This window comes from Myzus persicae, unplaced genomic scaffold (genome assembly GCF_001856785.1).
Source record: "Myzus persicae strain clone G006 unplaced genomic scaffold, MPER_G0061.0, whole genome shotgun sequence".
Lineage (NCBI taxonomy): Eukaryota > Metazoa > Arthropoda > Insecta > Hemiptera > Aphididae > Myzus > Myzus persicae.
In genome coordinates this window covers 82,300-96,330 of record NW_019104262.1, presented here as the reverse complement: position 1 = coordinate 96,330, position 14,031 = coordinate 82,300, and the positions used below count along the sequence as shown (strand labels likewise).

Sequence of the window (14,031 nt, the reverse complement as noted above, 5' to 3'; positions counted from 1 at the left end):
TAATTTATTTTAACAAATATAAGAATGTAATATTAACAATGTAGAGTATAGACATTTGATAATCCAGTTTTATTTATGAAAACTCAACCCTTGCTTTACTAACACAGTCTAGCTGTAAAATATTTTCGGTTGGGGTTAGAGCAAGCAATAGGAATTAAAAGAAAATTAAAGCAAATTAATGTTCTATTGCAAACATAATGTAAATAATCAGAAATAACTAAATTATCTGTTTATTTAACGATACATACTCATCAGTGACAGCTTGAGAATAAATGCCAGATAAGTATAAACCAACTGATGTAGGAGGTGCCTCGCTCATTATCCTGTATCCATCTGAATTGAAATCAATTGGTTTCATAGCAATGGTGTTTCATGAAATGATTGAAATAATGCAAAATGAATAAAGTGAATAAGTACAAAGTATTGAATATTATTTAATTCTGTTTACCAAAAATAAAATTATGCCTATGTATTTATTCATCTCGAAGGTAATATTATTACACAAATAAAAATTATACTTAAAGGCTTACAATTATTATACTATTGAGTCGTTTCACATTTGTAGTAATTTGTTTTTGTAATGTATTTAATCAGAGTTGTCGACGAGGTTGTCAAGCAGTCAAGTATCACTCTTTCACCAAACAGTGCACCTTATTACTACATAAACAGGTCAAAAATATTTCAAATAGTAAAATAATTAAAGGGTGTATATTAATGAATTTACAAATACACTTTTGGGTATTACAAATTATATTATAATTTTATTTTTTTACCGATAAGTATAAGGTTGGCACACCATTCACTTTTAGTCAGTTAGTACTTGAACTAGAATTGTTTTCAGAGAAATAAACTGAGTAATTAATTTTTTTTAGTATACTATTTTATAGTCTATTATTTGTAAGTCAATTTGTATTAAAAATGGTAATGTACCTATTTGTTTGGTAAGTTTGGATTCAGGAATCGATGTGACCGTTAGCCTAAAATATAATCATATTATAATAAATATATTAATATATTATAATTAATCAATTTATCTTACCATAACAATTTCTTATGCAAACGGTTTCAATCGACGAACGACTAGACGACAGTCGATAATCCAAACATTTACAAAACTACAATACGTAGGTAATTGGCATTTGGCAATATGGTCGTTACACGTTCGTATTATCACTAACATCGCTAAATAACAAAATAATGAATACCTACACATTATAAAATATTATAACAACTGAATACCGGCGGAGTTGAGTTTTACAATATTATTTAGACATGATCGGTAAGTACAAATAACAAAAGATTTGACGGTATCGCGAAAAAAACCAATATAGCTGATAGCAATAACTATAATACAATCATGTCTTGATAGTTGATAATAACAGCCGTCCTCAAAAAAATGTATTCGTTCACTTTGTACAACAGTTACTTGGTCAACAACACGAATAAATTATTACTCATTATTTAACAGTGGCTTGCTAGTAGCTTAGATTCAATTAACTTTTATATTAAATTATATTAATAAGAATAATACCTATATAAAAGTATATAATGATAGGAGAGACACAAATATAAAATATTGTATAGCCATGTCCACAGTACCTACGTGTGTATATGTATTTATTATAATGTACAGTAATGTACAATATTATTTAAAGACAATTTTGAAGGAGTGGGCATTAAAAAAATTAATTGAAGTTTAAGAACACTGTTCGATCATTAAAATGGACTGTGATTTTAATTTACAATTATTAGTGTTTTTATTATATTATACAGAATAATGATATTGGTAGGCGGTAGAACAGCGTTCGAGACGGACAACTGATCGGCGAACACATTATTGTCATCAAGATTGCAAGACGCTTAAATGTTATCTAATTGTAATTGTCTCTTCGAATTTCGAATGATACAGAAAATGCTGCACATTTACGGTACCTGAGGTTGTCCCATACACGCGAAATGTCGTATATTATATATGTGTCCCAAAGGTGTCGGCACCGATGCGGTCAGGACATATGCGTTAAATTTATTTCTTTCTACCTGACCAAAAATCATCTTTTTGGAGCATTCCCGCCACTCTAGGCCTCGTGTACATTGATGAGCGGCGAGCGGCGAGCGTCGAACGGCGCGTCGGAAAAAAAATTTAAACCCATATAATTTAAATCTGAGTGTGTACCATTGATTACTAGCGGTGAGCAGCAGTGGTGACCGGTAGCGGCGCAGAGCGTCACAAATCACACATGACGTTTGAATTTTGCCGCTCGCCGCTCATGTGAAATATTTATTATATTTATAATATACGTACATTACCCCGCCCCCTCCCCCCATTTTGACTTTCGAAATTTTTTTGCTCCAACAATTAGTACTCACTTCCTGCCGATTCCTGACCACTTTTTCATAATTCCTGCACTAACGGTTTTTCCTTTTTTTATTATTATTTTTTTTTTTTTGGTTTAAAAGCTTAAAAATTATTTGTAGTTAATAACTTATAAAATATTCAAATTAAAAATCAAAAACAAGGTTGCAAGCAAGTACTTTATTCGGTAACCAAAAATTATAATTAATATTATATCGCATTATGTTATCACGCTCCGGCTCCGTCGTTGATGTCACGCGCTAACAATTCGCAACCGATTCTTTACTGGTAGTACAGAAGACAGTAGGTACCTACCTAATTTGCAAAATAAGTTTTCAGAATCATTTATTAGTAATAGAAACCAAAAAGTTAAAATTAATGATGTTTATAGTGATGACCAATTAAATAATTATTCTGTACCACAAGGGACTGTTCTTGGACCACAACTTTTTATAATATAGGTACCTATATTAGTGGTTTATATAACCAACATTTAGGAGTTAAAGTATTGTGCTTTGATGATGACACCGTTTTTCTTGTTAGTAATATTTGTGTTGTATTAAATTACAATCATCATAGTTGGAATTTAATAGCATTTACATATTTCTTTTAAAATTCTCATGAAATAGCAGAGTAAACTCAAATTTGTTTTCATGGTTCAGAGAACTTTACTGATCTACTCAACATTAGATACCCAGAGAGCCACTGCAATGGATAAGTTAAATTTGAATTCAATAATCATTGTATAGGAAAAACAATTCTGAGGGAAGACGGTCTTTCGCCCTATAATATACTACTGTTAAATGTATGGTATTAATAATGTGATTAAAGTAATTAATTTTACTATTATTCTAGGCATTAGTGCTACAGTAAGTTAAATTCATTTTTGATAACAAAATTATACTGGAAATACTATTGTGTGTAATGTGTATACTGTATAGTGTATACAATATAATAATTTGCTCTAAAAATCTCATGTAGGTATGCCCACGAAAAATATTTTTAAATTACAACAAAATATAGAGAAACGTATTCTTAATTTTAATAATATGTTATTTCGTCTTAATTTTAAGTTATAATGTCTACTAAAAAAAACATTTATACATTTTTATAAATTGAACATTTTATTATTTTTTAACTTAAAATGATTTGAACATTATCGAGATTTTGAACTGACATCCGTAAAAACTCAAAAAATTTATTCGGTGATTTTCGCAAATCAGAATATAAATGGTGATACTCACCAATTCACCATACATTAATCTGCGAAGATTAATGGGATGAATACCAACCTTTTTTTTTTCAAAATTTTATTTCTTAAAATTTGGTTACCTAACAAAATTGACAGACGATTTACCGACATGATTATAACTTGTATGAGTATAAAATAACCTAACCCTGAGTATAAAATCGGAATGACACTAAAATACGAAATACATTTATATTTTTCTATGCCAAGACGTTCGCCGCTCTTGGATGAGCCAATATACACACTCTGCCGCTCGCCACTCATTATCGCCGCCGCCGCTCACCAATGTACACGAGGCCTGGTTGTGCCGGTTGTGATGTGTCGTGTGTCACTAGGTAGGTACGTGTGACGTGTCTATGTGTAGCGTATTAGCGAGTACCGTTAAACTTGTTTATTTTTGATATTTGTTGTGAGTTTTTTTTATATTGTTTCAATACATATTTTTTTGAATAATAAAAAAAATATTTAAAAATTGAATGTAAGTATGGTATACGGATGATACTACACCACTCTGTATAGTGTTTATAATTTGGCACGCTCTGTATACGTCTGGTAGCCCGCCACCGACTGTCGCATAGCGGGGGAAACGAAGCTAAATTCTAACGTCATTTTGTACCTATACCGTTTCATCTCTCATTGGTCTCATTGCCGTTTACTTCACTGGCCTTGCGGAGTACAATGTTATATACTTATGTATTATAATGTATCTTCTCTATGTCTGTTATCAAAAAGTAATGCACGGTTGAATGTATACGTTTTGTCATTGTGCGTACTTTCTAAAGGCAAATGCAAATATCCCGTACGTGCGTTGTACTCTTTATGTTAATTAATCTTTATGAGAAATTCTAAGCTAGCGTCTAATTTCGAGTGCGCGTACTCTTCGCCGTTGTAGCGCATTTTACTTCCAAATGCTCGTACTCTTGGCCGCCTTAAAAAGGTGCTCCGTTGATACCATCGTAAGTTGGAGTGCAAATACATTACCTACCGACTATAGTAACTGGCGCCATACTTTGCCGACTCTCGATATTTATCCCGTTCTTTCCCCTTGCGCTGTCGTGACGAATAACCATAACCGGTCACTGTGAGTACCTACCTACGCGTTTCTTCTGTTGTGCAAACATTATCTCCTGACGACTAGTTGTCAGACCTTATGTTTTACGACCGAGTATTAGACAATCATCCTACCACATCCTGCGCTGTTTAGGATTTGTCTGTGCGGATTCACCTACCAATTATTTAGCCGTAACATTATGATGAACGAACAAGCACTGCAGGGCGGCGAGCCGTTTTCGATTCGACACGATCGATTTCGTCACGATTAAAAATCGTCTGATTATGCAGATTTCGAAAAGTTGAAAAAAGACAAACAGAAAATAAATTTCGTATACGAACTGTTGTACATCCATGTACCGATACTAAAGATTAGCCAACAAGCTACAAGGACAGAATAAAATAAATGGAACTAATTATTTCCAGAAGTCTGATTATCGAAATGTGTTGAACTGTTATTCTTTAGCTGTGCTCCACTGTCCTCAAACTAAAGGTAATTAATTATGTACATTACTATATATTATATTGGTGTGTGTGTAGGGGGGGGGGAAGGTGTGAAATGTTTAACGTTGTAACTCGTTTTGGCAGATTGGAGGATACAGCTATCGGTTGTCTACACCAATCGATCTGCATGTATATCACTTAAAATATTATGACCTAGGCATTCCGGACATACAGTGGGCTCTCGACTACGGGTATCCCAAGGATCTACAATACAAAGTTTACGCTAGGTAGGTTGTATTATGTGATATATATTATTAATAAATAATACTATTTACATGGAAGCAGTCAGCTATCCTTTTACCGATGTAGGTACATGCAGATACCTTACAAATGTATGACATAGAGCTTCAGATATCATAGAGTTTTTGTTATATTACTTATAGCCTATATTTAATATTTGGTATGTGTATCTTTTTAGTAAGCATTTGCATTTTGCTTGACACCGACCATGTACCGGGCCTTGGTGTTCCTTGCTACTGGTAGTATTGATAGTTAAAAAAATTGTTGTTTTGTGTGTAACTTTGGATATCATTTATTTAGTAGTGCGTATTAATAAATACAAATTAAATACTTCTTTTTTTATAAAATATTTCTTTAATTTTGTAATTAAAAATGTTTTTACTAAATATTTGAATCAATAATCCTATTTTTTTTAAATTATTATTAATATTTTACATTCTTGATAATTTTTTCATTTATCTTATTAAAATATTAACAAAGTTTAACAAAAAATGTTATTGTTTAACATAAATAAATTCTCTAAAAACATGAGATATAGTCCATAATTCACCACTAAAATGATAACATTGTTTATCTATGAATTTATATGAGTATCTGCAAATAACCTATTCTGTGGTTAGCTCCGGGCAATCTTTAAATTGATATAAAAGCTAAAATAAGACAAATATAATTGTTGGAAGCGGTTGGAAGCTTATCAATATCTTCTAACATGTATTGACTGTGTTGAATATACATGAATAAAAAATAATAAATTAAATAGTTTTTTTGAAAATGTCAAGTATGTACAGTTTTTTATTTTTGAATTATAATAAAATGTTTTATGTTAAATAGAGGTTCCAATTTCATTCAAATTTAAACTTCAACCGCTCTTAACAATTAATTTGACTGTCCGGTAAACTAATGTTTTTGCCTAAGATAGGAAAACTGATGATAAATCTTGTATTAAATTTTCAAATCTTAGATATAATTAATACCATATTTTTCAATCTTGTAAAAACTTGTTAAAGTTTTCTGTTACACTTATCTATTGTTATCTTGGGTCACTATTGCTAAAATATGAATGGCCTTAATTATAAACGAATAGACAGTTTTTAGGAATTCCTCACTCAAAAGAATATGCAGATTTTGACAAATTTTTTCAAAATTCTGATTTCAGACTGTCATAAAAAATCATTGTGGTTGTACGCTCAACTCTTTCTTTAAATTTTCACTATCAACAATTTCTTATTAATCATGTATTAAATTATGAAGTATTTTGAATTAGCAAAAAACTTTTTATCCACAATCATTGAAAAATTGATGAAAATCTTGTTTCTATAAATAGCACAATAAGAGTAAGAATATTTTGAAAATTTTATCATGTTTGGAAAATTGACATAAACATTTGGTTAAATTTAAGCATATGTATATCTATGAGTTGTTGTATTAAATCAAAAAAATTGTATCTATTTTGTCATAATGTGGTTCTACCTAGGAATCTCTGTTTTTCTTTAATCAGCACAAAGTATATTTTGGTTGCTAAATAGATTCTTTTTGTCGCAAATCTATTTATTTATAATATTTACTGCCCCGAAATATGATGATAGACACAAACAAAGTACAAATGTTGGTATATAAACCTTAATCATACACTTTGCCTCCTGCATATAAGGCTGTTACAATTTTAAAATTGAGTACTTAAAAAAAATATCATAACCAACAAAAATAAAACAAAATAAAAAAAATGGAAAATCTTCATATAATGCATTGTTATATTTTGTGCATCATTCAACATTTAAATTTTATATTTTAACAGAATACAAAATAGACATAAAGTACCAGAAATATGAAATGCAGGAGTGAATCGAGGAATTTGAAATGGAGGTTTTATAATTATAGAGCATTCTATAGATAAGATTTGATAACAATTTTTATGTATTTTTTAAATTAATTGAATTTAAGACAAATAAACTGTATCATAATATACATGTCCAGAAGAGGAATCCCTTTAGCTCTTTGTCTAGATCCGCACCTGATTAAATCTTGTTGTGTTAATTTAATTTAAATTAGCTAGAGCATTGAGCATATAATATAAAAATATTTTATTACACTAATCTATGATAAAAAATTACCACGCAAATTGAAACTAAGTAGATACATTTTAATGTCACTTGAAAATGATGTAATCTTGTATTAAGTTAGAAATTTAAGTCATAACCAAGTTACTTAACATTGAAACGTGTGACTGATTACTAGGTACCTAACATTTCTAGTGTCTATTTAGTACTTCATAAAAACAACTTTCGTATGGGAAAAACTCAAATTTCCGTATGGTGTCGTTCGGACAGTTCTAACGTACGGAAATAGTTCTACGGCGTATAAAACCTCTTACATAACTGTTATCTGCACATTGTATTCTCATGTTTATTGTTTTACAGTTAGGACTTGGCTCATTGAGTAAAAGCCACTAAAATGATCCTCATTTTTGTTTAACAATTAGAAAAAAGATCAAAAATGTCTTAAAGCTTACGCAAGTTATAAATATTACTTACCTATATGTTATGAATTATTTTAATTTTAATTTTAATACTATAATATTTTTAACTGTTAGTACCTAATGCCATATGTTTTAACAAGTATAAAACAAGTATAATTCAACTGGGTACCTACTAATTATATTTTTTTGATTTTAGTTTGTGGACAAGACAGTATCTGTGTGGCTTATTATCCCAGTGGTATCTTAATGACCAAGTTATCAATGACTACATGGATCTTTTATGCAAAGCTACCCTGATGATTATTGTTTCGACACGTTTTTGTTTACGCAGTTGACTACATTTGGTGATGAAAAGGTTGAACAGAAGAAGAACAGTGTGGACTGTGGTGTATTTCTATACACATTTGCGGAATACCTGTGTAGAGATGTCCAGTTAAACTTTGACCTGATTCATATACTGTCATTCAGGCAGCTAATTTTATAAGAGCTGACAATAAAGAGACTGATTGATGTAGATGTTCCCACATCAGACATCGTTGAGTTTATAAGAAGTATAGTTTTTCAAACATAAGTTTTAAGAGGATGTCATACCTGCATGTGTTGTCTCCGCCTTACAAACATACAACGTAACAAATTTTTGTTCACTAGTTTCGATAGTGTGCTGTTAGTTTTGATATTAGAGTGAATTGATCTGTTATCAAACTTATTAGTTAAAACATTACCTGTGTTCTCTCATAAGTTGGATGGTTTTTAAAAGAAAGGGCCCTAGTCAAATATTGATACTTTTTAGGAGACACAAAAAACATGTAACTTTGTAAATGTTTAATGTTTTTAAATTTTGAATTCATAATCATGTTTAATAAGTGTTTTGTTATTTTACTATTAAATATATTTTAATGTTTATTTATTTTCTTCAAAGTATAATGACTTATGACCTATTGCATATACCTGTTTGACTTTAGCCCTTTCACATCATGACTTGAGACTTATTGCATATGATTTTATAAGACATATTTGTCATAAAACATCAATACGATATTATTATTTTTTATTACTTATGTATTTCTTTGAAAATCAAGAATGATCACATATTTGTTCGTATCTAAAATAAAAAATTATAAACATCATTGATAATTTTGGTACAAGACAAATCCAATTTTTTTTAAATAGCATCTTCCTTAAGTGAAACCTTGTAGAAAATCGTATTTATTTCTTCTTTTATATATACCGTAACCATTTCACTTCTTGAAATACAAATTTATCCCCAAGAGTATTATTCTTCTTCATATTATAATAATTTGTTTTTAAAAGACTCTGGAAATCATATAGAAGTTGCTTCGATTCATATCTTCGACCTTAAACTTTTCTTTTCCTGCCGTTTTAACTTTGACCAATCATAAGGATGATTTACTGAAGTCTGGTACCTTTTTCTAGCTTTTTCACTCCTGGCATGATCTGAATTTCACTCCATTCTATTTTGACCAGGGACCATGAATTTATGGTCGATTTCTGCAATAGAGTCATGTTTCTCTAAAAACCAAAGACACATTACCATAATAACGCTGTTTTTGTTCTGACCTCCACAACAATCACTATTCATAATTACATGGTTTATTTCATCTGAAAGCTTACCTAAGTAATCAAATATACAGGAACCTATGTCATCTCTCTCTTTTAGCTATAGGGTCACTCCAAATGTAACTGGATGCATTGGAAGAAATAATATTATGCATTGTCAAATTGTGAGTCCAGAGTTGTCACTTTTAAAATACAACCGATGACTTTAAAGATGGTGTTGGGAGACATTGCTGGAGATCAAAGGCTAACACACATGTATTTGTTGAAACTGTTGATGCATCCATTCTTTTTGAATTATAAGCCTCTTCTGCACTATTTTGATGTTCATTTTTTTCGGTTAGAATTTTCGTTTTGTTTTCTTCATTCAAACGATTTGAAAGTTGCATTTTAATTCATTCACACAGAGCACACGTATCTTTTTAGTGTTTTTTATCTTTAAACCAGATTCTTTAAGTCTTCTCATAGACTGATCTATTTACTGTTTTTCAACAGATTTTACATAATCTTCATATGCGCATTGGAGTGTCAAGTAAGGAGGTAAATATTTCTTAGCTGTTTCCTTCCAACAGTAATGGCTTTCATAGCTTCCAGCTTCTTAATATGATTTTTTACTAATCCTTTATTCTCAACACTTTTTTTATTTTTAGGTTCTCTACGTCCCCTTCTATCTGGTGTAGTCTTATTTTCTGGAGAACTTAATTTTTATTTGCATATATTTTTTAAAAATGTTGATGTTTCCCCAAATATTTTAAGAAAATAACCCTGGCAAACCAGTTCCAAACTATTATTTTTAGGCATAAAATAATGACGTGTATTGTTTCTAGTTCTTTGCTTTTCTGGAGTTTCAGTTCTTTTTCTAGTAGTTTTTTTTTCAGTACATGTAATATAGCCTGAAATATATGCCACTCTTCTCTCATAACTATTCATGGACCAATTTATTCTAAATAATTCTTCTCTTAAGTTGTCATCTATTTTGGTGCTACATTTCGCTCTGCAGTCAGATAATGGTTCAGAACATATATAAATAAGAGCTGGGATAAGCTCTTTATAGTATTATTGTTTATACTTAAATTTTTTTGTTCTTTCCTGAATACGTTCATCAACATCAATTGTGTTAAACAAACTTCTTCTAATAGTTTGTCTTTTTGGTTCATTGTTATGCATTTTAGTGGTTTTAATTTTGTCATTAACTATGAATATTAGAACTAGGTATGCATGTAAGAATATAACAATATTAAATCTATTGAACAAAACAATAGAATGAGTATTGAATTACGTGTTTTTATTTTTCAGGCAACTCTATAAGTAACCATCAATAAATTATTAACTAACCTATAAGTGTTTATATATTGTTAAAATTTGGTACTTACCAGTTGCCATCAACAAAAGAGCACGACTTCTTTTGGACATTTTGTATATTGTAATTATTGCTATTTTGTATAATAAATACAAAATAGGCCTATTAATCATAATTCACTTAATGGAAAACACTTAACAACGTTTGTAATACAAAATTAGTGACTTAGGTCCTTTATCATAAAAAAAATCTGTACAACGACTTAACACCATACGCATTCTATTTTATCTCGTAAACCAAATCCCACATGATATCTACAGTGGTACCATTCAACGCGGCTTGAAATTTCACACAAAATCAATGCATAAACTGAAAATGTACAAAATTGACTTAAGCCTCTTATCTTAAAAACCCTCCAGTTTATTACAATATTTAAATTCTTACTTATGAGTGTGTAAAGTATTAATATTTTAAAATGGTCATAATCACTTAAAATTTAAAATACCAGAAGAAACCAAAAAGAGGACATGAATAATATTCTTATCTAAAAGTTAAATTATAGATCAATTCACTTTAATATCAAAATTAATAGTACACTATTATAACTAGTGAACAAAAATCTGCTACATCATAGATATGTAAGACGGAGACAACACAAGTGAACTCAGCAACATCCCTTAACCATTGCATTTAATTTTTAATTGTGAGTAATATTATTAGTACTAGTAATTTCTATTATTATTAAGATATTAGTGTTAATTATATATATAATTATTAAGCTCATGTGAAATTTTGTAAATACCTAGTATATTAAGTATACAAAATATTGACTGATTATATTTATGTTTAAGGTATATTAATTTATAAGTATTCTCATTTAATGTTAAGTTGATATTATAAGTAATGAACTATTTTATTTTATATTGCTGTTAAATGTTTATATTGTGTACTTTAGAAATTAGATGGCATAAAAAAATCCATTGAAAATATTTAAAATTGTTAAGTATCCACATCAACAGACAAATCCTTGATTTTATGTCATCCTTCAAAGTGATGACATTTTATTTACAACCTTATATAGAATGAAAGTACATGGAAATATATTTCAGTTATTAACTCATGTAAAGCTACCTAAATCATACCATCTAAATATTCTATGTTTCGTTTAGGTTCTTAATTTAATGATGCTAACCAGTATCTTAAATTATTTTTGTTCTACTTGGATTTAAATTTTTTATTTGGTTTTTGAAATTCATTAAAATTTTGGCCTTTGTTAGATTTTTCTGTAGTATTATCTTCTTCAAATAACTCACTACATTCTTCACTTTAGAAATCTATAAAAGAATTAACTATTAACATTCATTGCTGTATCATTCACATTATCATTTGTTGTTGTATCATTTATATTAATATTTGTTGTTGTACTGAAATTTTAATATATCTAATAATTATTTGGCATATATCTTAATAATTAATTCATAAATTAATTTTTAATTATCATTAAGTTCATACAAATTGTATCATTATTGCATAAGCACATGGCGCCACCTTTCAAAGACTATCATCTATGCCAGCAAGGAATAAAAAAGTGTATGCTGACATTTGGAAATAAATTATAGTAATTTTTTTTTTGAAATATAACTCATTATTTATACATCACATAACTGCAACCCACAGGAAATTTCAATATTTATTAAATATTGACCATACTTTGAAGTTTAATATTTTATATCCATTAACCATGAATTTTTTTAAGTTGATAGTCATTGTATAAATGTGTTGAAAATAAAAATTAAACATTTTAGTAATATTATTTATTAATATAAATTAATTGTAAGAATTCACATTTATCAAAAGTAAATGAAATATTTTCCAACACCGACTTGATGTTGTAATATTATTCAATTTCTTTATTTTTAATGTTGATTCACCATTGATAAGTAATGTATAGTGTATACTGATAATTAAATTTAATTTTGATTTAACTATTAATATGCATTAGATGTATTTATAAAAAATATATGAAACACATAGTTTCTTTTTTTTTTAAATTGTTTATTTTTATAAATCCAAGTTTAAAATTATTAAAACTATTTTATGGCTTAACTATTGTCGTGTATTTCCGATTGCTACGATATCCATCGTGTTTAGGTCTTTTTGTGTACTTTATATATTAATTTTTGTTAGTAGTCCTATCGATAATATTGATATTATATTTAACCCAGTTACATTGTGCTTACTGACTATACATACAATTATACAAATGGTTGTTTTATTGCTGAGTTGTGTTCCTGCTAGAGAAGTGACCTGCTAGGATGGTTCCTCCGCCCTATAAAATCATTCTCTCAGCTTTTGAAGCAGTTGATGAAGAGGAAAATGTTGATGATTGGAGAACTATAGTCTCTATATGTCTAGTATAAGCATATTAATTGCTATTTTTTTTCTTTATTATATGCAGTATGATTACGATTTAAGATAACACTAAATATTTCGGCCGAATGAACTTGTATTTAAATGCATTGAGGGGGGAATATAAGAGGTACCGAAATACATATTTTGTGAAATTTACAAATGTTTAACACTTACTATGCAAGCATCTGCAGCACAAAATGTATATTTTTTAATGGTAACACCTCTTATTAGCACATAATTTGGATTGAATGAATGACGGCCAATTCAATTTTGAAAAGAAAAAATGTTTAATTTATAAATTTTAGGTTCATGTATGTAATTTTATTTTTTTTCATTAAATGTTATAATTTCTATGCGAAAATCTTCACTTCCTTTAGAACAAGTATGTTTTTAATTTTTATGATCAATTTTTAGACATCAAATTATGAATTAAAATATTATAATATTAAGTATTTAATTACTATGTACATTTTATTGTTTGTGTTTATTGTACTAAGTTAATGAAAATGATAACAATATTCATTAATACTACTCCTGCTATTAATTATAATGATAATAATAATTAATAATAAATAATAATCATATAAATAATAATTATAACATTTAATGAAAAAAATAAAAATAAAATGAAATAATTATACAGTTAAATTAAACATTTCTTTTTTTAAATTGAATAATGGGCTTCATTGTGTCATTCATTCAATTTTGAACTTAGAGCCAAGTATTATGAGTCAAATCGACTTGAAAAAATTCGGTCAATCAAATCATGTGCTAAAAATTGGTTACAATAAAAAAAATATACATTTAAAGCTTCATAATGATGAAAATTATGTTATATTCAGGACCATTTTTATTTACACATATAATGAGTT

The 14,031-nt window shown here is 28.7% G+C and overlaps 2 long non-coding RNA genes across 2 annotated transcripts; one reads left to right on the top strand and one right to left on the bottom strand.

The window, feature by feature from the left end:
- Positions 1–244: 244 nt before the first annotated feature.
- Positions 245–1,266, bottom strand: LOC111040595. Its single transcript, XR_002605226.1, has 4 exons — positions 1,040–1,266; positions 774–977; positions 531–657; positions 245–333 (listed from the first exon to the last, which is right to left on the bottom strand). It is a non-coding gene; the product is annotated as an uncharacterized LOC111040595 (long non-coding RNA).
- Positions 1,267–4,120: 2,854 nt separating this feature from the next.
- LOC111040591 lies at positions 4,121–11,506 on the top strand. Its single transcript, XR_002605221.1, has 3 exons — positions 4,121–5,145; positions 5,241–5,383; positions 8,069–11,506. It is a non-coding gene; the product is annotated as an uncharacterized LOC111040591 (long non-coding RNA).
- The last annotated feature ends 2,525 nt before the right edge of the window (positions 11,507–14,031 follow it).